Below are 21,895 nucleotides of genomic sequence, written 5' to 3'. Positions count from 1 at the left end.
GAGGGCAAGAGAGGGATCCCCTCCCGCCCCCGAACCGGTCTCAGGCTGAGGACCCCCGCCGCCCTCCTTCCCCGGACTCCTTCTCTTCTTTTTCTTTGTTTTCTTTTTTTCCCACTCAATATGTGGGGGCTCCCTCCCACTCTCTCCGTCCGATCTACCACTTGATAGGTCCCTGGGCCGTTTATTTGCCCCTTTCCCAGGACCAGTAGTGTCCATAGGGGTCTCTGAAAGATTTTCTGCTGCCAGGTAAGCTTGGCTTTTGGCACCCACCCCAGAAGAATCTGGGGGGGGCATGGGGTTAACAGCCAGGCCTAGGCTTGGGGGGGTTGTATCCAAGGACACAGGGGATGGGGGATGGGAAAGGGGGGGAGGAAGCTTAGTACGAGGGGGAGGGATGGGCCGGGGGGGGGCAGGGGAGGGAGGAGGGGAGGAGCCGGGAGCACGGGGAGCTGGGGGAGGATGGGAAGGGGGGGAGGGGGGGGGTCTGAGGCTTTTTAATGGATGATTTATTGGCTTTTACCGGCTTATCAGCCGGTCTACCTGTCACTACTCCATCCCTCCTTGACCCAAGCTGGGCCGGGGGGTCTACTGGGCAACCACCTATTGGGTCCTCAACCACCCTACCCGCCCCCTGCTCACGCCTGGGGGGCCTAACCCTTTGAGGGAGGGGGGGATCCTCCCTCTGTGGCTCTGGGGGATTGGGGGCTCCACTTTGTCTAGGGTCACCATCACCCCCTGGGCCTGGGGCAGCCCCGCCCGCCTGATGCCCCCGGAAAGCCTTGGGGCAACGGCTGAAGGGGTGCCCCATTTCCCCGCAGAGGTTGCAGACTATCAGTCTGCAACCATCAGATGAATGGCCGAAGCCATTACATCTCACGCACCGAGGCATTGTGCAGTCTGCACTGAGGTGTGCAGGACTGCCGCACTTGAAACACCTACGGGGCTGGCCGGGGTAGAAGACCAGGATCCGGTCTCGCCCGATAAACGCGCTACCGGGAACGTGCGCCACGGTGTTGCCCTGGCGCTTGAGCCGGATCCTGACCTGCCACGCACCCGTCCAGACCCCGCGCTCGTCAAGGCTCTTCCTCAGCCCTGACTGGAGCTGTCCGTACCGCGCCAGCCAGGTGGCGATGTCCTCAGGCGGGAGAGACTCGTTCCTGACCAGCACAGTGATGTTTTTAATTTCCTCCTGCCTCGAGAGAGGCACTACCCGGAAACTTTTCCATGGTTCAGACCTCCCGACAATCTCGTAGAGGGTCAGGAAAAGCTCCATGGAGACCACGGAGACGAAGCTAATATCGAACTCTTTCGAGTTCGCAGGATGTATCACTGCGAACAGGTCCGAAACCTTAAACCGAAGCTCCAACAGGTAATCAATCACTTGACCCCTGCTGGGACAAGCGGTCGCTCCCTCCCACCTGAGCTGCACCACGTTGCGTCTGCGCCTTTCGGGACCCCCTGTACCCCTGGACCAGGCATTCGCCCCTTGGAACTGCTCCTCGGGGGGGGCCCTGAAGTTTTGGGCACCAAACTGGCCGTACAGTGGCCTTAGGGGCACAGACGCACCTGCCACCTGGGCAAACGAACGCCCAGTTTTCAGGGCACTCAGGAGGTTAGCCTCAGCTTGCGTGCCCAAGATGGTATTGGGGCCTGCGGGGGAAGGGTCAGGCTCCCCGTGAACCAGGCCAGAAGGCCCAGGCTGAGCTGATGCTGTTTTCCCACCCTCTGGCCCATCTGTGACCCTTACTTTCCTCCTCACCCTTACCATGGGGGGTGGGGCACTAGCCACCTCTACTGCAGGACCCTGGGGGGAGGCGACTTCCATCACCTCCTCCCGTTGGGATCCCTCTAGCTCCCTTATAAATTTCAGTGCGGAGCATTCCGCTCCCAACTCTCCCATAGGGGATTCACCCCAGCTCCCCTGCCTGGCCGGGAGATCCACACCAGGGGATTCCCCCTGCCCCTCCGAGATAGTACCCAGTGGGTCTCCCAAATCCTCGTCCATTCCTTCCGCCTCGATCGAGAGGCCGTGGGCAGTATCATGCGGTGACTCCACAGTCTTTTCGGACATTTCCTGCACTTCCGGGGACGCCCTGTCGGTCACTTCCGGTTCGCGGGAGCCACTTCCGGTCGCGGCAGTCACTTCCGGTCCGCGGGAGCCACTTCCGGTCGCGGCAGTCACTTCCGGTCCGCGGGAGCCACTTCCGGTCGCGGCAGTCACTTCCGGTCCGCGGGAGCCACTTCCGGTCGCGGCCCCATGCCCCACCACATGTCCCGCCATGGTGTCTGCAGCAGAAGAAGATCTCCTTTCCACATATGTCTTCCCAGACGCCACAGACGCCATTGGCGCCACAGACTCCAACCCCTCACCTCGCCATTATGGCCGGCAACCCCCGCACCGCATGGGGGACCGACGGATCACCCTGGATCACTGGGGGGGCCTGTGCTGCACCATCAGCCGCGGACTTGCTGACAACAGGTTGTACCGGCCCTTCCAGATGGCTCCGGGTGAGGACTACTACCAGTTTTTTCCTTTGGCACTCCACACTTCCCGCTCTTCCCTCTCCCCTGGAGCCTCCCAACACTTCACCGGGTACCCTACCCGGGTCAACCCTTGCCCCAATCACGGACTGGGCAGGCGGACTTACATGGACCCGGGGACCCTCCGTGCTTACTGCTCCAAGGGGGGCACCGTCCTCACTGATGTCTGTACCGGGATGCTGGCTTCTCTCTTCCTCCACACTTGCCAAAGGGTCTTCCACAGCCGGCTCGGGTAAGCTCTTCCGTGTTCCCCTCCTTCCTGCATGGGAGCCCTCCTGGCTCATTCTCAGGAGTTCCCGTTTTATTTCAAGCAGGAATCCTCTCTCTCCTACTCCTCTCTCACAGAGACCGCCCAGGAGCTGCCAGAGGTCTCTGCATTCAGATTTAAGCTCTTCTATGGTATCTCTGTACTCTGCTCTCTTCCTGCTTCCTGAACGGTCTCTGGAGTTCCTGAGAGCCGTCAGCCTTTCCATCTTCTTGCCGTATACCTCTACTGCCTTCTGGATCAGGGTTTTCACCCTGACCCTGCGCCTCTGCAGCTTCAAGCCGTCTTCACCCGGCTGTGCCCGGGTCCAGTCGCTTAACTCCACTTGGGTGGATAAAAACAATCGTTCCTCCCTGGAGAGGCCTTCCTTTCCACCAGGGGGATGAGCTGTAGCCCCAGGCCGGGAAGAGGGCCCCGAGCCTGGGCTGGCCGACGCCATAAGGCTGGATGTCCAAGACAGCTACGGTTCTCCACAGAGCTCTACCACACACGTCTGCTCTCCTCTGAAGCCTCTCCTGTGTGCTGGGTTCAGAGCACGCAGACAGCACGCACAATCTCCTACAACTGACTGCAAGCTCTATTTAAAACGAGCAAGATAGCTAGCTATATAGATGGATATAGCGGTGTATACTGGGTTCAGCGCACGCAGACAGCACGCACAATCTCCTACAACTGACTGCAAGCTCTATTTAAAACGAGCAAGATAGCTAGCTATATAGATGGATATAGCGGTGTATACTGGGTTCAGCGCACGCAGACAGCAAGCACAATCTCCTACAACTGACTGCAAGCTCTATTTAAAAAGAGCAAGATAGTTAGCTATATAGGTGGATATAGCAGTGTATACTGGGTTCAGAGTACGCAGACAGCACACCCAATCTCCTACAACTGACTGCAAGCTCTATTTAAAACGAGCAAGATAGCTAGCTATATAGATGGATATAGCGGTGTATACTGGGTTCAGAGCACGCAGACAGCACGCACAATCTCCTACAACTGACTGCAAGCTCTATTTAACCACTTCCCGACCAGCGCACGACGATGTACGTCGACAGAATGGCACGGGCAGGCATATTGGCGTACATGTACATCCAATATTCGTTGCCGCCGTGCCATCGGGAGCGCGCCGCCGCCGGCGCGCTCCCGCGCTGGTCGGGACCCCCGTGAGTCCGGTCGCGGGACCCGCGGACTCGATCGCCGCGGGCATCCCCACGATCGTCTCACGGAGCGGCCGAATGGAGGAAATGCTGTATAAACAACATTTTTCCATTCTGCCTAGCAACTAGTGACGCTGATCTCTGCTCCATGTGATTGGAGCAGAGATCAGTGTACACTAAATGAAAGCCCAACCCCCCACAGTTAGTAACACACCCCTAGGAACACTTAACCCCTACACTGCCACCCACTGGTTAACCCCTTCACTGCCAGTGTCATTTGCACAGGAATCACTGCATTTATATAGCAGTGATTACTGTATAAATGACAATGGTCCCAAAAATGTGTCAAAAATGTCCGATGGGTCCCCCACAATGTCGCAGTCACAATAAAAATCGCAGATCGCTGCCATTACTAGTAAAAAAAAAAATAATAAAAAATTATTAATAAAAATGCTATAAAACTATCCCTATTTTGTAAACGCTATAACTTTTGCGCAAACCAATCAATAATCGCTTATTGCGATTTTTTTTACCAAAAATATGTAGAAGAATACGTATCGGCCTAAACTGAGGGAAAAAAATGTTTTTTTATATATTTTTGGGGGATATTTATTATTACAAAAAGTAACAAATTATGCGTTTTTTTCAAAATTATCGCTCTATTTTTGTTTATAGCGCAAAAAATAAAAACCGCAGGGGTGATCAAATACCACCAAAAGAAAGCTCTATTTGTGGGAAAAAAAGGACGTTAATTTTGTTTGGGAGCCACGTCGCACGACCACGCAATTGTCAGTTAAAGCGACGCAGTGCCAAATCGCAAAAAGTGGTCTGGTCTTTGACCAGCAAATTGGTCCGGTCTGAAAGTGGTTAAAAAGAGCAAGATAGTTAGTTATATAGGTGGATATAGCGGTGTATACTGGGTTCAGAGCATGCAGACAGCACGCACAATCTCCTACAACTGACTGCAAGCTTTATTTAAAAAGAGCAAGATAGTTAGCTATATAGGTGGATATAGCGGTGTATACTGGATTCAGGACACGCAGATCAATCAGCCGATAACGATCGGTGTATACAGTATTGAAGGTACACAGAACACCCACTAACTCCTACAGACACCAACACACTACACAAGGCCGCCGCGCTGGCGGCTTTATATAGTGTGGGGTGTGTATTACACAGCCTGAGCTATGATTGGCCACAGGCATCCTGCCTGTGGCCAATCATGGCTCTCCTCGCTGCCGGCGCTGTGATTGGCCAAGCATGCGGGGTCACAGTGCATGCTTGGGCAATCATGAGCCAGCAATGCACTGCGATGGCGCAGTGCATTGTGGGCCGTGAGTGTCACACGGATTTGGCGCGAACGGCCCATAACGTTCGGAATTCACCGATGTTCGAGTCGAACGTATGTTCGACTCGAACACGAAGCTCATCCCTACTGATGACATTGTCCTCTTTCTAACCTCTCTACACACATCCCTACCGCATGCCCACCACGTTCGATTTGGCCAAATCTTCTACTATATGGTTAATTATACAAAATCTCTCATACTAGGCCTGAACCACACCCCCCGTCTCCAAATCCACCTGCAAAATAACTTTCCCTATACCTGGAATAAAACAAGCATACCCTACTTAGGACTACAAATAACAGCAGACCCCTCACAATTAGTGGATGCCAACTACATTTCCCTAATAAATAAAATAGCCTAAGAAACAAACCGACTAGCCAAAGTGGAATTACCCTGGTCCAGCCGCTTAGCATCCTTCAAAATGCTCATACTCCCCCAAATCTTCTGAACACTTCCTATTCCGCTCAAGGATAACCACCTCAAATCACTAAACTCTCTCCTTAAACAATATATCTGGAGTTCCAAGAGACCCAGATGTTATAAAACCCTCTTACTCAAACATAGGTTGGTGGGTGGAATGGGCTTAATAGACATACAGGACTGCTTACAACCCTCGTTGCTATCCATCTAAACCCTTACCCTCCCTGTTTCGTCCTACAGTTATTGTTTTACAGAAATACACTACATTGTTTTTGAATACAAACTTTAACTGCTAAAACCTTGCATCATCACACCTTTTATAGTTTATCTTAATACTGGATTCAATGTACGCTCTGGCTACATATCTCTGTATGGTGTATTCTCTGCATTTCTTGTATTTTGTACCACTTTGTATTGTTTTGTACGTTGCAAAAACTCTTTAATAAAAAAAGAAAAAAAAAAGAAAAGGAGTAAACTTCCCTCATTTAAACTGGCTCTTTCTCCAGTGCCAGGGGCATCAGCCTTCACATCCCTGGTGAAGGGGTCCTGTGTCACTCCGAAACATTGCACCTTTTTGTGTTGTGATCATGCAATAAACCAAACAATTTGGACGCCACCTTGTGCTGATCCTTGGAGTGCTGGCAAATATCTATGTTATCAGCCTCCAGGCAGATGCAACGGCTTCCGCTGTCAGGTTCAAGGTAAAACTCAAAGTCAACCCCAGGAACAAAAGAAGTCCTGGAGGAGGAAATCTACAAGTCAGAATGCTAAAGCCTCTTTATGAAGGGGCACCCCCACTCGTTCGAGTGGGGGGAGGACTGCTACAGTTTTAAATGGTCTGGCAGGAGGATTTTCAGGACAGATGGGTGTTCTCCACAATAACTCTAGGGTACAAACTAGAGTTCCAAGAATTCCCGTCACCTTGTTTCCTCAGATCAAATGTTTTCAAAGACCCAGAGAAAAAGAAGGTTTCCTTGGAAGAGCAGGGGTTGAGGTTTTATTCAAACCTTTTCACAGGGTGCCAAAGCCAAATGGGGATGTCAGACCCAGTCTAGATCTCAAAGATCTAAAGCGATTCCTAAGAATTTGATCTTTTTGCATGGAATCAATCTGATCATTAGTCTCCATCCTACATGGAGGAGAACTTCTGGCATTAATAGACGTCAAGGATGCATACCTGCATGTGCCTATATTCCCCGCTCATCAGAAATATCTGCTTTTGTGGAAAAACTTAGCTTTCAGTTTGTAGCTCTACCTTTCAGTTTAGCTATTGCACCTCGGGTGTTTACAAAGATCCTGGCCGCTCCTCTGGCCAGATTAAGGGCCCAGGGTATAAAAATACAGTGTACCTACAGTGCCTTCTCTTAATAGCCCGCTTAGACCAAAGTTTGGTCACCACAGTCAACTACCTGGAATACCTAGTTTGGGTCCTTCACCTAGAGAAGTCTTCTTTAAAACTAGTAAGAAGATTAGAGTACTTGGGTTTGGTTATAGATACAACCCAGAAGAGGGTCTTTTTACCCCAGGCAAAAAATCAGCACCATAAAGGAGCTGGTTCAGGCTGTCAGGCCGAATAAGGGTCCTTTCCTCCTATTTGCCTTTGTATGAGGTTGTAGGGAACGATGGTGGCTTCATTCAAAGCTGTTCCCTATTCTAAGTTTCATTTGAGACTGCTGCAAAACAGTATCCTTTCTGCCTGGAACAATAAAGTCCGGGCGTTAGATTTTCCGATGCATTTGTCGCCAATAGTGCATCAGAACCTCAATTGGTGGATCATAACCCGCGAATCTGCGGAAAGGGAAATTCTTTTTACCAGTTACCTGGAAGGTGGTAACAACTGATGCCAGCCTTTTAAGTTGGGAAGCAGTTCTGAAAGAGACGACTGTCCAAAGGAAATGGTCCAAAATCGAGAGGACCTTACCGATTAACATTCTAGAGATCTGGGCAGCGTACCTAGCCCTAAAGGCCTGGACATTCAGGTTGCAGGATTATCCTCAGGATTTAATCTGACAATGCCACAGCAGTGGCTTATATCAATCACCAAGGGGGCACCAGGAGTCATGCAGCCCAGGGAGAAGTAAACCAGATCCTAACCTGGGCAGAAAAGCATGTGTCGTGCATATCAGCAATCTTCATTCCAGGGGTAGAGAACTGGCAGGCTGACTACTTAAGTCACCAGCAGTTGTTCCCGGGGAATGGTCTCTTTACCCCGACATCTTCCTGGCTATATGCCAAAAATGGGGGATCCAGGACATAGATCTGTTTGTGTCCAGGTTCAACAACAAGATCGACAACTTTGTGTCAAGAACAAAGGATCCACTCGCATGAAGAACAGATGTGTTCGTGACCCAGTGGGATCAGTCACGACTTCTTCACAGGATCAAGCAGGAAAAGAACTTGGTACTCCTTGGGGCCCCAGCGTGGCCCAGAAGATCTAGGTATGCAGAAATAGTTAATATGGTGGTAGGTCCCCCATGGACCCTACCACCACAACCAGACCTGCTATCACTGGGACCAGTGTTCCATCCTACCTTGAAAACGCTAAATTTAACGGTCTGGCTATTGAAATCCACATTCTGAAGAATCACAGGCTTTCAGGATCGGTAATATCTACCTTGATTAAGCCAGCTTCCAGAGTCATTTATTATAGAGTCTGGGAGGCACATGTTTCCTGGTGTGAATCCAGGGGTTAGCATCCCAGAAAGTATGTCATAGGTAGAATCCTTGCTTTTCTTCAAATGGAGGTAGAGATGAGTACTGTCAAGGGCCCTAGGTCTTGCCCTTATCGGTATTGTTTCAATGTCCGCTTGCTTCGCATTCTTTGGTCCGAAGTTTTATACAGGGGTTAGAGTGGTTAGAGCACCCCTGAATCCATGGGACTTTAATTTAGTTCTGTTGGTATTACAAAAACAGCATTTTGAGCCGATACAACATATTCCATTGGTCCTTTTGACAAGGAAGCAAATTTTTCTGGTAACCATTTCCTCTGCAAAAAGGGTATCAAAATTGGCGGCTCTTTCTTGTAAAGAGCCATATTTAATTATTCACAAGGATAGAGTAGTGTTGCGTCCTCATCCTAGCTTCATACAGAAGGTGTTTTCAGGTTTTCATCGAAACCAGGATATTGTTCTGCCTTCATTTTTTCCAGAACCCTTTTCTACGGAAGAAAAGTCACTACATTCTCTGGATGTAGTGAAAGCGGTCAAAACTCATTTGGAGGCGAGTGTTCAGATTCAGAAAACTGATGTTTTGTTTGTGTTGCCTGAAGGTTCTAAAGAAGGATAGGCAGCATTGAAATCTACCATTGTTAAATGGATTCGGCTGGTAATTATTCAAGCTTATGGTTTTAAGAGGAAAGTTCCCCCTTTCAAATCAAATCGCACTCCATCAGGGCTGTCTGTGCTTCATGGGCAGTGCATCACTAGGCCTCCATGGCTCAAATCGGCAAGGCTGCAACCTGGTCTTCAGTTCATACATGCACCAGATTCTATCAGGTGGCTGTGAGAAAGCATGAGGATATCGAATTTGGGTGCAGTGTGCTGCAAGCAGCAGTATAAGGCCCTCAGGTCTGATTGCACCCACATTTTTGTTTGTATCTCCCTCCCCTCAGATTGCATTGCTCTGGGACATCCCATTCAGTAAATACTGTGGCTCTGTGTCCCGTGATGTACAAAAAAGAAAATAGGATTTTATAACAGCTTACCTGTAAAATCATTTTCTTTAAGTATGTCACTGGACACAGAGGGCCCTCCCCTCTTCTAATATATGTATATTGCTTTGATACAAAACTGAGGTACTCCCAGTAAGAGGAGGGCTTATATAGGGAGCTAAACTTCCTGTCTAGGGTGTGCCAGTGTCCATCACCTAGAGGTGCCTATATAACCCATTCAGTAAATATTGTGGCTCTGTGTCCAGTGATGCATTTGAAGAAAAGTATTTTACATGTAAAATGTTATAAAAATCCTATTTTTACGCCCTTAGAAAGCCTGAAGGCAATGATTGGTTTACGGGGTCCTGTACACGGCTAGGCTCCCAAAAAGCCTCACACTTGTGGTAAAATGTAAAATATTCCATGCCTCTCAACAAATAGCTTGGGGTGTCTACTTTACAAAATGGGGTCATTTGGGGGGGGGGGTTGTGCTATCGCTGGTTATTTAATGGCCTACAAAACTGTACTAGGTAGTGAGGAGGTCCTCCACATGGCTAGGCTCCCAAAAAGACTCACACATGTGATATCCCCATACTCATGAGAAGCAGCAGAATGTTTTGGGGTGTAATTCCACATATAGCCATGGCATGTGTGAGCAATATATCATTTAGTGACAACATTGTGTATTTTTTTAGTTTTTTTGTCATTTTTTTTTGTCATTTTTCAATCACTTGTGACAAAAAAATAAAATATTCAATGGGCTCAACAAGCCTCTCAGCAATTTCCTTGGGGTGTTTACTTTCCAAATTGGGGTCATTTAGGAGGGAAGGTTGTACTGCCCTGCCATTTTAGCACCTCAAGAAATGAAATAGGCAGTCTTAAACTAAAAACTGCGTAAATTCCAGAAAATGTACCACAGTTTTTAGACACTATAACTTTTGCGCAAAACAATAAATATATGCTTATTGACATTTCTTTTAACCAAAGACATGCGGCTGAATACATTTTGGCCTAAATGTATGACTAAAATTTAGTTTAATTGGCTTTTTAGTTTACTTCTCCGCTTGGATATAAAGTACTGACCAGCTGCTATTGCAGATTTCTAGGTGCTACACCAGAAGTTGCCTTCATTGTTACCTCTTTTCTTCGCGTGATGTAGAACTTTTGTAACAAAATAATCAGAAGTTGTTTTCATTTGTCACAATAAAAAAAAAAAATTGTGTTCTTGTGTATTTTTGGGACTTTTTAACACATTAATAATTAATTCACATGGATTAATTCACTCACATGTTATGTGTTTTTGCTTGATTATAAGTTAGACATAGCCACAGCCATCAAAGACTATAGGGGTGGGGCTGTGGCCTAGCACCGGAGCTGAATGGACATTTGAGCCCGGAGCTCCGTGCTAATGGGGACATCAGCGGTAGCAAGCAACTGACCCAAGCAGCCTTTCAGCCCGAATAGACAATGGAAGAAGCCAGCATAGTTTACTGCTATGTCGGGGAAGAGACAGGCACACCGTAAGCCACAGATTTCTACCCGCTGAACAGCAGGGGAGAAGGACAAGATGGTGCCTCAGGGCACCTGAATCAGAAGGCCTTATCCAAGAAAAAGTCCTCTTAAAAAGGTACACACTCTTTTTATCATGACTCCCCTGAGGGGACAGGGCATTCTCCCTCTACCCTGCCCTCCCGCAGTCTGCCTAAGACCAAGCCCAGGCTGGATGAAGGGGGATTAAGTCTGGAGGCAAGCACGGCCTCTGACTCTGGGGAGGACACGTGGGACCTGCCAGAGCCCATTGAAACATACCCTACACAAAGCCAACCTGTGCTAGACACAGTTCTAAAGGATATGTTGTTGTCATTGCAGAGCACATTACAATCTGACATGGCTGCATGTATGCATCGCTTTAACAGTGACATACAAGAGTTAGAGAGCAGAGTGGACCATATTAAGACAAAGATGGAGGAATATGCCACCACCATCAACGATTTAGTTGATGCTCATGACGAACGGGAAACTGACATAGACTGGCTCAAAGCAAAATTGGTGGACGTAGAGGACAGGTCTAGAAGAAACAGCCTGAAACTCAGGGGGATCCCTGAATCAGTACTACAGTCTGACCTGCGTTTCTATATCACTACTATGTTTAAAACGCTGATTCCCGCTCTTACTGATTTAGAAGTCACGATCCATAGGATCCACCGCTTGCCTAAACTATCCCATATTCCGGAACAGGTGCCCCGAGACGTGCTGCTCAGGCTGCATTTTTTCCATATCAAGGAGCAACTTATGGCTACCATGAGAAAACAGGAATCTATACCTACACAATACCAACAGACACAGTTCTTCAGTGATTTGTCGCAATATACCTTACAGAAAAGGAAAAGCCTCAACACAGTGACCTAAATTTTACGCAATTATAAGATCACCTACCGGTGGGGCTACCCGACTAAGCTCTCTATTACAAAAGATAATCATTCTTTTACACTAACATCACTGGAAAAAAGGTATTGACCTACTCAGAGAGTGGGGCATCCTACCAAGCGAGGAAGGCGACCAGATAGCTACCAGTACCCCACACAGACTAGAACAGGAGTGGAAACAGGTTAACGCTAAGAATGCTAAATCCTATAATTGAAGGAAGGCTGCAAGGGTCCTCCTTAATTTTGTCTCTGAGAAGGCATAATTTCATTCCATGACTGAACTTGTTCCCCAACTACACGTTGCAGCACAATGCTGCCCCTGGGAGGTATGGGACCTTCCTCGTTGTTGGTCCAGTAATGGGATGAAGAGAACTCACTCCAGATGTTATTCTTTTTCTTTTTCTTGTTTTTGTTATTGTTTTTTATACTTCAGCTGCTCTGAACTCGTTTGTTTCTTGGATATGACAATGTCGGAAGATACTGAAGGTTGTGGAAGGGTCACGGGGGGGGGGGAAATTTCAGCGGATGGACTTCAACGAATGTGACTGCAAGCAGACTGAACCATTCTGGACATTCAATTGTAAGTACTGTAGCAATCTATCTGTAGGACAACCCTCCCAGCGCATAACAGTAGAACTTGGTCATAACAAAAGGCTTTCAACCTGTCCTACAGTACCCAACGCCACCGCCATAGCAAACACTCTAGCCTTCTCCTATGCCACTTAATATAATTTCAATTAATACCAGAGGACTTAACCATCTAGTGAAGCGTAAGACTCTGTGGAAAGAAGCACTTTTGCATCATAGCGGCATTGTATGTGCACAAGAAACTAATTTCAGCAAGATGCCCCCCCCCCAAGATGTTCTCATAGAAGTTTTCCCGCATATTTTTCCCACTAATGTGGATTGCAAAGCCGATGGTTTTTTGATAACTATTCGAGACACTGTAGCATTTACAGTATTGGAACAGATACAAGAACCATTAGGCAGATACTTGATCCTAATATGTAAATTGAACTATGTGGTCTATACTATAGCTAATGTTTATTCCCCTAATAAGCATCAGATATGTTTCTTTAATAAGCTAATGAAAAAGACTGAAAAATGTAAAAAAGGTTGTTTGGTTATATGCGAGGATTTCATTGTAATTCCTGACCCTGAGATGGACTACCCGGCCGGTCAGAGAGGTTTTCCATTGACCACTAGGGTTCAGCTCGAGCAGAACTAGAGGGGCGCACCTTACAGAAATGGTGCCAGAAGTGGGGTACAGTCATTGAACAAGGTAAGCTTTCTTCAAAATTACTTTTTATAAGTCTTTTTGAAAAGCTTGCCTCGTTAATACTGTACCTTGAACACTTTGTGATATTTAAGACAATGATAAAAAATCTCTGTCTTTGGAATAAGGTAACTCGCTCATTTAAGGAGTATGAAATATTGAAATCCTTGCTAGGTTGGCCGGGATTAAGGGTAAGAATATAGAGAAATAATTGAAAATTCAAGCTTTCGATTATAAAGGACCAGTCGTTGGAAACCTATTATTTAATGTCAGGACATTTTCCTGGGTATTTGTTGTTGGCAGGACTCGGTCCCAAGTGTTTAACAGGCCTATTATTGGTATACAAATAATCTCAAACCTATTTGGTTTCTAGTGTTGTTGGAGGTTATTATCACAAGATAAGAAAGGGTGCTTTGTTCCATGAAGGGTACCGTGGATACAGACATTAAGGTTCAATATACATAATACTTTTGAATTTCAAGAAGGTCTAACTGTTAAAGGTGTCAGGAGTACTATTGAATTTAGAACTGTTGAAATATTTGTGGTTTGTTCTAAGTCATTGATTGTATGTTCTGAAGCTGATGTGTATAAATAGAGTTACAATATAAATTAAAGCATAAGAATTAAACATGGGAAATCTGCCGGGAAAGGGAGGTTCGGAAGGTAAGCCGGATCAGCCCACTCCCTTAGATTGTGTGTCTGGGAACTATGGAAAACAATATACTGAACCCTTCTGGAAAAATATGTTAGCTAGAGCAGATGCTCTATAAATTGCGGGGCTAACCAAATGCGGACCTTATTCTGCAGAAGAATGGGAGGAGGTTACATAAACAGTATAATTATCCACGTTCCCTTATGATAAAGAATATGTGACTGAATGTTATAAAGTATAGTCTAAAACATTGAAGGAATATAGAAAATGGTTACCTCATCCCCTACAAAAGCCCCTTCAGGAGCCGACATTGGCCTCTGCCCCTGTCCCCTATGTAATGACCCCCATTTTATCACTGAGAACTGTACCGAGGGATGCTCTATGGGAATAAATGGGACAGATATTACACACAAAATGCAAGTAGAACTCCCGGTCATCCTCCAAATCAATCTAATGACAAACGCCCCATAGAACCACTTCAGGTGTCAGACTTACAGGATAGACCCTAAACCAAGCAAAGTTTTGCCATCCTCACTGATTGCCTTTTATGTCTAAATGGTAAGGCACCTTATGTCCTCATTGAGGATAACCATTAAATTTGATCCACAAGAGGGAATGACTGCTAAATCAGCCACATGTGACCGAACAATGGCAAAAAATAAATAAAAAGAAGAAGAGAGTTGACATTTTACTTTATGACCATACCGGTGCCTCTAGAGATTCACCCAGCATGGACAAAGTCCAAGACAGATGTAGGACATGTCAAATGTACTCCCTATGTTCCGACTTTCAAACCTAACATTACATCCTTAGTACACTCAAAAACTACAGGGTATACAGCCACAAGTTGAAGAGTATTTACAAAAGGGAATCCTTAAACCCATCACCAGTCCCTGGAACACCCCCATAAATCCTGTTAGAAAGGCCAGTGGGGAGTGGAGAATGGTGCAGGACCTACAGGGATTAAACATACAGCCCCTACCGTCTTTGGTTTCAGACATCACCCGGATCTTTTTTAACATTCCTGCCACATCCACCACTTATACGGTAATAGACTTGTCCAATGCTTTCTTTAGCATTGATGTACATGAGGATTTTCAGGAAATCTTTGCTTCTGGGGCTCAGGCCAACTGACCTGGAAGTGTCTCCTTCAGGGATATGTGGACAGACCAGCAGCTTTCTCCATGGTTTTGAAAGTCACATTAGATGACTGGGTGCCACCCCTACTACAATATGTAGATGACCTACTGTTGTGTAGTGAAAGCAGGACACAGTGTGCAGAAGACTCTGAGAGCCTGATGACCCATCTAGCCTTCAAGGGCCACTTGGCTTCTCGGAAAAAGATCCAGTGGTGCAGGGATAAGGTGGAATACCTAGGATGTATTATCTCAGTTGGGACACGACAGGTGTCCCCTGAACAAGTCAAGACTCTGACCTGTCTCAGTCCCCCGAAGGATAAGGCAGCACTCTTTTCCTTCCTCAGCTCTATCGTCTACTGTAGGCAATGGATACCAGACTGCTCATTTTATGACTCAGTCCTACGTCCTGCCACCGCATTGACTGCTCCTAAACAGGTCACATATACTGAGGAAATGACACAATCCTTTAACTCTTTGTTACAGTCCTTGGCTAGTGCCCCAGCACTGGGCTTACCAGATTACAAAAAAATCATTTGTGCTATACTGTGTAGTCAGGGGCCCTCCATTCACTGCGGTTCCAGCGCAAATGCACGGCACTCAGTACCGCCCCGTGGCCTACATTTCAAAGAAGTTACCAATTCAAGTCCAGGGCATGCCTGCCTGTCTAAAAGCCATGGCTGCTTGTGCAATGACTGTAAAGGAGGCATCTAAAATTACTCTCGGCACCGACAGACTTACAGTCAAATCATACTCTGGAACTACCCCAGCAGTGAGATTGCTACACTCCTTACTCAGAGTGCCCATTGCAATCAGACTCCCCTCCTGACTCCCCCCCCCCCCCCCACAGCATCTCTCCTACAAAGAAAAGCACAACCTGAAGACATAGATTTCTGGGTCCTTGTAGGTCTGACACACATCCGGATGGCTTGTAGTCAAACAAGGAGAGAGTCATAGGTATCCCAGAAGCTGTTTCTCCCTTGATTTTGTCATACCTTCACGGCCCTGGATACATAGGAAAAAAGCCCCTTTTACAACTGTATAACCAAAGCTTTTGTACTCAGAAGGCACATTCCCTGGTCTGCCAGCTAGTAGACTCATGCCTCACCTGTGCACAAAACAATGTTCAGGGTCCAAAACATGGTCTACATGGTCATCTCCCACCGCCCTTAGATCCCTAGCAGGATATACAGATTAATTTCACACACATGCCCAAACAGAAAGTTAATATCAAATATCTTAGTAGACAGCTATTCCCGTTACAGGAGAGACTGCGGGGATAGCCACTAGGTGTTTGATCAATCATTGGATTAGTAGGTTATACTCTGACCAGGGACCCACTTTCACAGTGAAACTCACCCAAGAATTAGTGAAAGTTCTGGGGATACAATGGAAGCTTCACATTCCTTACCATCCCCAGAGTGCAGGAGTAGTGGAAAGAATGAACAGAAACATTAAAGACAAATTAAGGAAGGCCACACAGGGTACTATGAAAAACTGGCTCCATTTCTTGCCAGGGGTACTCTTCCAGATAAGGACCACCCCCCATGCCAGGACAGGACTCCCCCCCTTTGAAATTCTGATGGGTAGGCCAGCACAGAAAGCCCCTAAAATAGGTAAGGAATCTAATTTATATTTCTTGCAGGAAGAGCACGTGAAATACCTGGTAAGTAGCCTTGCTGAAACTTATAACAAGGTTGCTGTCACCTTTCCTCCTCTTTCCACAGAACCAACACATCCTTTTATCCCAGGAGACAAAGTGCTGATCAAACAACTTACAGTCCGCAAACAACCAAGCCCTGTCTTCCAAGGCCCATTTGAAGTCCCCAAGGTTTCTAGGACAGCAGTGCTGACGGATCAAAGCCTGCAATGGATCCATGCATCAAGGTTGAAGAAAAGCCCACAGATGAAGGGATCAGAAAAAGGGATGCTCCCACCAGTAACTGTTCAAGAAGAGACTCTGTCACTATTATCCCCTGTCCCCTCCCACAAGACCCCTTAGCCACCCGAACCATTTTTGCCATAAACTTTCCCAAAAAACTGAGCCAAAAAGGTGTACCACCTGGACAATTTTCCTTCTTTCAATTACCATGACTATATTCTACTCAGAGCATAAGTGGTACAGTGAGTGATCAAGGGGAGACAAGGGTCTCCCATTATCAAAGGAAGGATTGTAAGGAAATGTAGAGTTACTCTTTAGATATTATAAGGTAGAGTTAGCCCTTAGGTCTGTTTTAGAAGATAATGTTTTAGAAAATGTTTTCATCTCATGCTAATCTTGTGCTAAAATTACCAGACGTGCTAAGGCGAAGTGTGAAGCAGGATGAGTCTGCGGTTAGTTGCTGGACATTAAGAACATATATTGTGACGTTGAGGCTGTCTCTAGGCAGAGTTACTATGAATATCTTTTAGGTTAATATTAATTGTATATTGTATTAACATAATTCTTGAATGTGATTGGTTGTTCATGGGGCCTCCTCCCTATACGACCTCTTTTTGTTTATTGCATATTATTGTGTGAAGCCGGAATAAACTTTTGTATTCTTGATCATCCACACTGTGTATGGTGTCTTTACTATCTGGCCGGTCAGAGAGGTTTTCCATTGACCACTAGAGTCCAGCTTGAGCAGAACTAGAGGGGCGCACCTTATTAATCCCCAACCTAAACATTAAAACATTGGGAGTCTAAAGCCATAGCTACCGTTTCAGGTTGGACCCATTATTAAGACCTTCATATCACTCCAAATTGAGTGTAACCTAGAACCTAAAGATCATTACGCTTATCTCCAAATTTCGCATCTATTAGCCTCTACTATAGACACGTCTACCACCATACTTTGGGAGATGTAAATGTATTTTAATAACCCCAACACATCTATTAAAGGTATATCCCTGTTTTATGGTTTTCTTCAGCAGAAAAATGTGTTTGGCAAAACTCCCTTCATGGGAACTTGGGAGATAGATCTACAGAACTCTTGGACATTGGACCAATGGAAGTACGTCATTTTGTCTGTTTATAAAGCCACCAATAGTGCCAATCTGTGGGAGCTGTTCCAAAAACTTTTGTTGAGATGGTACTTAACTCCCACTAGGTTGGCCGGCTTTAATCCACGAGTCCCCGCTCTGTTGGAGACAGTGTAGGCAAAGAGCTACCAAATACCACATGAACTGAGCTTTGTAATTCTATCTCTATGGAAAGATATTATTGTCCCCTGCTACAGAAATGTTGTATCCCAAATTCTTATAAGCGCACATTTAGAATTAGCAAGGCGATGGAAAAACCCTGAACCCCCACACTTTATAGATGTAGTTAGAACTACTAATCTACATATTACCTATGAAACCATGTTTCTGGCATCCCAAAATAAACTAGGGTCTAAACATAAAATATGGAAACCATGGACGGATTGGTATGAAAGTAACAGGCTCTTGCTATAATCCCTCTTTGTGCCCTGGGAGCAGATTGCGGTATGAATGTCACATCCATTTTCTCTAAGTTCGTTTTCTATTTCTTTCCTTCTTTTTGTTAAATTCACATGGTTTGGTGCAAGTGTTAATGCAACATTCAATCATATGTGATAACTCCAATTGTTGACTGTATTGGATCATAAGGATAAAGCTGTGCTAAGATGAGGCGTGGCTTGACCTCGGTGGAGAATGGCTGCCTAATTCTTTAGCTCCGGCCGACTGAGAGATTCTTCAGCCTCTAACGGAGGATTCCTATACCCGATTCACCTCACGAACCATGGGAACGTCTTCCCGCAGCTCGTCGGCATCCCGCTCCAGGTCTCCTAGAGAGCATACCGGGCGCACGAGTCAGAACATTCCTGAAATGTTCCGGAGCCAGGCCAGCAACATGGCGGCACCACGAGGCTCCTCACAAGCCTCGGGCAGATCTCATACTGCGCGCCTGCGGAACCCCCCGGAGGATGAGGGCATTGTACTCACGCCACAGCAACAACCGAGCTTACACGACCTTAGATCGGTGGCTGCCGATATTAAAGAGACTCTCACCGCAGCCCTCACGGCGGCAATCTCTGACCTCAGAGTAGACATTCAAGCCATTGCTGGAAGAGTGCAGGAAGTAGAGACGGTAATGGCGACTCATTCCACAGTGCTTCGTCGTTCCTGTCAAGCAATTGATACGCATACTTTGCAGCTGAGGGACCTCAACCGTCATATCGAGGACTTGGATAACCGCGGTAGGAGGCACAACCTACGCATACGTGGCATGCCTGAAACCATAGATGCAGAGCATTTACAAATGGAGGTAACATGCCTCTTTAATAACTTATTGGACAGGCCTTCATCTACCCCGATAGGTATGGAGCGTATTCACCGCGCTCTACGCCTGAGGGGTAAAGAATCCAACCCTCCTCGAGATGTCATTTGCTGTGTGATTGATTATCAGCTGAAGGAGGAAATTCTGAGGAGGGCTCGCGACGCAAACCCGCTTGCTCATAATGGTGCCACTGTACAAATGTTTCAGGACCTGTCAAACATCACTTTGCAGCGTCGCAGGGAACTGCGCCCACTCCTGGAAGTATTGCGGGCCAAGGGAATTCCCTATCGTTGGAAGTTCCCGTTCGGCCTATCTGCATCTGCACACGGACGATCTGCTCTCCTCCGGGTTCCGGAAGATTTACGCTATTTTTGCGAGACACTTGAAATACCATGCACCGCGGTTCCGGACTGGTATGCGGATTTCAGACCGGCGGCATTCAGAAGATCTGCTCCGATCGACGAGGGAATGGATACCCAAGACTCACGCTCCAGGAGGAGAAGATCCCCCTCAGATCCACGAGAACATCCCGCTGCTGCTGGTCCGCAACATGGTCTCAGCCCGACCAAGGCTCCTCACCCCAGGAGAGCACGTCGAGACCGCTGAGGAGTGGTGCTGAAAAATCTCATCGGTTTGATAAGTTACCTGCAATGCTGACCGGCCCCGCTGACTCTGCTATGTGATCACTAGAGCCTGACTTTGCTCTGAGCTGTCTCAACCCTGATTTGTGACCCATTACTCTGGCTTCCCTTCCGTTGCATTCTCCCTTGGTAACTACTAATGGATTTTGCTTCAACTTTTTTTCCTACTTCTGTCTCCCCTTCCCCCTCCTCTCAATGTCAATTGAGTAAGACATTATATAGTTCATTGTTTTACTTGGAGTTGCTCTCTGTCTCATATGACATGTTGATAAATTACTCTTTAATAGTAGAATTTTATATATTCCTTTTTTAGAATACTGCTGTCTCGGGGTGTCGGTCCGGGTCAGGGCACCCCCCATGCGTTCCTGCACATATCTTATTTGTTTAATCTGAGGGTGTTATTGCAATGCCTCTCCATAAAGCTTTAGACCAGTGTATTCTCACCAGATTGTATCTATAGCAAACTGGAAAGCATATGCAATTGATGGAGTCCTATCTCCCAGTGTCTTCTATTTCACCGCATGTAATTGTAATTTCCTAACAGATACAGCATGGGAGGGCGTTCGCCCGCACCTGATGCCCCGGGACAGTATGCTTGATCTTCTAGTGTTCTCAGGACTCAGGGAATAGAGGTTCATTTCAACATGACAATATCGGTGGTGCTATGTTTGGTAATATAACTGGTTGGACCCACAGGGGCTCTAAATATTACTGCCCCACCCTCTTTCCCTCTTTAATCCCTACCATCAGGTTATTATAAACGGTGTTTTAACTCTAGTCATGACAATGGAGGTCCTGTTTTAGCTTTCAGGGAGGTAGGCTGTTATATCTGTCATGACCCCCTTGGGCTCTCCCTTGCTAACTAAAGGTTCATCCTTTAGCTTTCTGAGGTTTTCCAAAAAAGGGGAGGGGGAGGGGGGCCTCCCCTCTTTTTCTTTTTCTTTTTCCTCTTCTTTTTTCTCTCTTTCTGTCCATGTTCCTGCTCACTAAGCATACACACTGCCCCACCATTAGTATAGACATGGCCGAATCACTGCTGAACATTCTTATCTGCCGTACTTAGGTCCTGGCGTATGGGCGAACCCACAATTGACTGCCCCTACTCCTGATCAGCTATCCTCCCTTGATCTAATTTCTAATCTCTCTCTAGTCGGCTATCGCTTGTCCTTTATTGTCTCTTCACCACTCCCCGCCGACTCTAGCCAACCCCGCTAAGTGGACCTATTATTTGGGTTATTACAATTGTTGCATTAATTCTCCCCACTGCCTCATTTTGGTATATTTGTTTGGGATCAGTCTATCTGTTCCCAACTGATTAGCAAGCAGGCTCTTGCTAATAGCCAAATACCTTACCATTGACTTATCGTGGAAGTCTTTGCAAGCTGTGTTTATTGGTTCTTCTTATTGGTTTCCATTTTCCGATACCTGCCTTAGCCCTTCCGTTCCTTTTCCCCCCTTTCCCTTTCTGCAGCTATTATTTTTTCTTTTTGTTTTTATTTTTTTTTTTATTTATTTTTTTTTTTTTTTCTCATGCACCTGTCCAGTTTCCTGCCTTTGGTTCTGGGCCTACGCCTCTCACAAATTACACTTGCTCCTCTACATTAGTGTTAAAACGTCTTCAGGATAATAGGTATCTTATTCTGACCCGATAACAATGACGAAACCACACTGTAGTTCTACCAAATTACTCACTACCATAGTGTCTATCAATGTTAGAGGGTTGAATTTGCCTGAGAAACGTTCCCAAGTTCTACTCGGGCTCCACAGATACAAAGCAGATGTGGCCTTTCTCCAGGAGACGCACTTTAAAACGGGGTCCACACCGAAATTTTCCAATGCCCGCTTTCCTACCTCATTCCATGCCACTAACCACTCGGCAAAAACCAAAGGGGTGTCCATCTTGATAGCGAAACACTGCCCATTCCGAATCAAGGATACTTGTATTGACAAGGAAGCGCGATTCCTTTTTGTTAAAGGCACGCTTTACGGCAAACCTGTCACCTTTGCCAATATCTATGCACCCAATACTGGTCAAGTCCCGTTTTTCAGTGCAACTCTACGAGAACTTGCCGAGTTTCAGGAGGGTATGTTAATCTTGGGA

The sequence above is a fragment of the Lithobates pipiens genome, unplaced genomic scaffold (genome assembly GCF_037356315.1).
Source record: "Lithobates pipiens isolate NorthernLeopardFrog02 unplaced genomic scaffold, aLitPip1_a1.2 Scaffold_16, whole genome shotgun sequence".
Classification (NCBI taxonomy): Eukaryota; Metazoa; Chordata; class Amphibia; order Anura; family Ranidae; genus Lithobates; species Lithobates pipiens.
The sequence above is the reverse complement of the archived record's forward strand: the minus strand, read 5'-3'. Positions refer to the sequence as shown.